The sequence below is a fragment of the Ruditapes philippinarum genome, unplaced genomic scaffold (assembly GCF_026571515.1).
Source record: "Ruditapes philippinarum isolate M1 unplaced genomic scaffold, ASM2657151v2 ctg9235_1_1_1_1, whole genome shotgun sequence".
Lineage (NCBI taxonomy): Eukaryota > Metazoa > Mollusca > Bivalvia > Venerida > Veneridae > Ruditapes > Ruditapes philippinarum.
In genome coordinates this window covers 3031-6431 of record NW_026866809.1, presented here as the reverse complement: position 1 = coordinate 6431, position 3401 = coordinate 3031, and the positions used below count along the sequence as shown (strand labels likewise).

Sequence of the window (3401 nt, the reverse complement as noted above, 5' to 3'; positions counted from 1 at the left end):
ACCATGAAACCTTGGCATAAAAACTTAAATGACATCTTATAGTGTAAGATACTCCCCTTGTTCCACGTTTTTTTGTGATCAAACTTCAAAAAAAGTTTATTTATAAAAATGTTGTTGTTTTTTTCAATTATAAAAAACAAACACTCCTCCTACATCTCATAAACTGTTTTTAAAACATCATTAAAATTTTAGCATGCCGAAAAGAAGCTCAAAAATTTATTAAGTTTTTTTCTAAACAAAATTCTTGTTCACAGTTTATGACAAGATGAATGATTTCATTTTTTTTTTAAACATTTTATATTTAAATTGAAATGTTTTATCACAGACGCAATATCCCATTATCAAAAATCATCATTATATATGGGAACATCCTCTTCCACGATGTCACCATCTTCCTCCTCGTGACCTGCCGACCCTGGCCGGCATTTATTGTGTTACTAAGTGATATATCCAACGCTTGATGAACAGCTTGTATTGTTCGCATATTCACATAGTAAGACATGTTCACACCTAACATCTACCCTTCATCTCATCTATAGCATTATATGCCTAGAAAAATATAGAAACCATGGCATGTTTATAACAGAAATTTAAAAAATCTTTATAAATGTTAATTTTTAATTGGCAAAAGTTGTATATCTGCATTTGTTAGAAATAAATTATTATTTTGTTTTTCTGTCGTTTTTTTACTCAGATTTCAACACATTCTTAAAAGCATATGTCAGTTGTTGCTTAAAATTACCGACTTTTCTGGATAACTAGTAATCAAGAATTTCTCTGTAAGTGACTGACTTCTAATCATGACTTGATTTCTCAATCAGTGGTAAGAAACTAATGACTATTGGAATCAATGTCTAAGGTCATTTGTCATAGAGTAATTGCCTCTTGTCAGAGGATCTAACCATTGACTCCCAGATGACCAATCCGATGCTCTACCTAATTGATTTAGTTTCGATAGGAAACAATTTCATCATATTTTAATAATTCAAAATACTTCAAACATACATCATAGATCATAATTTGCAAATAAGCTGACTTGTACAGTAAAATACATACAGCCTTCCAGCGCTCTTTCCTGGCATAATGTTCAATAATAAAGCCATAAACATCGCCTATTCTGACTCCACTGTCAAGATCTGGTTCCTCTAGAAGTACCTGACACTGTTTGATAGCCTTCTCTGAATCTTCATCATATATCCTGATTTATATAAAATATTGGTGTCACAAATGTTGAAATATATCTGCCATAAACAAAATGACAATGTGCACATGCAAGGGACATAATTTTACTTTAAGTAGCAATAGAATAAAATAGTTTACTGCAAAATCATTATTAATCGCGGAGAACTAATTTTAGTAGTTTTTGTGGATAGGTCAATTTAAGAATTTTAAGATCCAACAAAATTTCAGTTTGTCTGCTGAAAGAATATTTTGCATTACATTATTAACATTTCTTTTCAGAAAAATAAACAGTCATGAATTTAAGAAACTCACGAAAATGTTTTTTGTGACAAAACCATGAGATTTCATGCCTATGAAATTAAGTGAATTCACAATATGTCGAAATAGAAGCTAACATAACTGGACGGAAAATATTTGACTCCTAATGCCTCTGAATCATAAAAAAAAATTAACAGAAATTGTCTAAAACCTATCTGCATGTTCTTTACTGACATACCTTCTGGCATTGTGTGAACTTCTTGGTGGCTAGATGATACTGTCCCTGGTGCATGCAAACTTCTGCAATAGCCTCCAGTATCTTCACCCTCTCCATTGTGTCTCTACCAAGCTCCTCCTTTGTAGGTGTCAACTTCTCTGCCAAATCATCTGTAACCTCCACATGCTGGTCCATGCAGATTTTAAGTGCTTCCCAATATTGTCACAAATAGATAAACATATTATAATAGCATATTTTTCTTTATACATTTATTTTTCTTCTCTTTGAATTACATCCAAAACATCTATGTTATATGTTGACTTTTGAACTTTTACCAATGTAACTTATGAAACTTATCCAAGGGAAGTAACTCAACTTTATAAACAAATTACTTCCTGTATTATATACACACATGATTTTCAGTTCTTTAAACATAAACTTGCTTTACATGCCTTTTTATTATACAGTTTATGCTGTAAAACATATTTTGACCCACTAGACATTTCTAGATTTTTCAACACACAATGAAATCTAGCTACACTGAACCTTACTAACATCAAATGCTATCTATCTATAATCATTCCAAGGAGATAACACAGACTTAAACTTGTAGTGATCAACCACAATGCTAAGGAGGCTATATTTTCTTTGAGAAAATATCATTTCAAGTGATTTTAAAAAATGATGGAATCAATGAAACTTTTCAGAATCACCAAAAATACTCAATGCTTTAGGCTGAAACTTTCGAAAAAAATTGATTATATTTTAACAGAAAGAGACTTTATTAGTGCAATTGTTGAATAATTGTTGTATACTACTTTGCTTTGTTCTACGTACAGTCTAAATGTTGTTCGGTGTAAGAAAAACATACATATAAAACTTGGAGAAGATAGAAGCAAGGAGATAGTAAGTAGAGTTTATAAAGGTTGTAATGTTTGTGTTGCCGAAAAAAGGCAAATTTCTCATATTGAATAATAAATTATAGTGAGTAAATACATAAAGACCGGGCCAAACATTTTTACCCGATGCTAAGAAGATATTCAACAGCCTTATCAAAACTGTTCATTTTCGAGGAAAAGTCTGCACATCTCTGTAACAACTCAGGGTCAGCTCTCTCGTCAAGGTCACCAGATATTCATCTGTTAGAGCACCAAATGCTTAGCACGGAACGAATCAGGTCAAGGCTCGTGAGAAATAACCAGCCTGAAAAATATGTTAATTTTGGATCATGAGAAATTACCTGCCTAATTTTATATCATACATTATTGTAAAAGACTATTTAAAGATTTGTGTTTTGTTTGTTTGGATTTTAATATAGCCACCAAAAAAAATATGACTGATAAATATTTTTGTTGAATTTACTAAGTAAATATATAAAATAATCGGCATTAAGACATACAGCAAATTCATATGAAAGGAAGATATATATTTTCCCATTTTTTGTACATTGAAAGAAATGCACAATGGCAACACGTTATAATAACATATAAAATTATTTAAGAATTAGGAATGTGAGAATTACAAATCCTACAGAAAATTTTGCTTAAAAACTTAAGAGATATTTTCACTAGCATGTCATACGCATCATGACCTCTTCTTTTGAAATGGGTGAGAGGTAGGGAGAGGAGCCTGTTACAGTTACAAGAGACACCAGTACTCTAAAGATTAAATGTAAACAATGAAGCTTTATCTAAGTGGCTATATCTAACAATTTTCTAGATGTTGCTGGTTTCGATATATCTAG

General features: G+C 31.2%; 1 long non-coding RNA gene across 1 annotated transcript; it reads right to left on the bottom strand.

The window, feature by feature from the left end:
- Positions 1–334: 334 nt before the first annotated feature.
- On the bottom strand, positions 335–2331 carry LOC132733785 (uncharacterized). Its single transcript, XR_009626216.1, has 3 exons — positions 1679–2331; positions 1057–1198; positions 335–549 (listed from the first exon to the last, which is right to left on the bottom strand). It is a non-coding gene; the product is annotated as an uncharacterized LOC132733785 (long non-coding RNA).
- Between the last annotated feature and the right edge of the window lie 1070 nt (positions 2332–3401).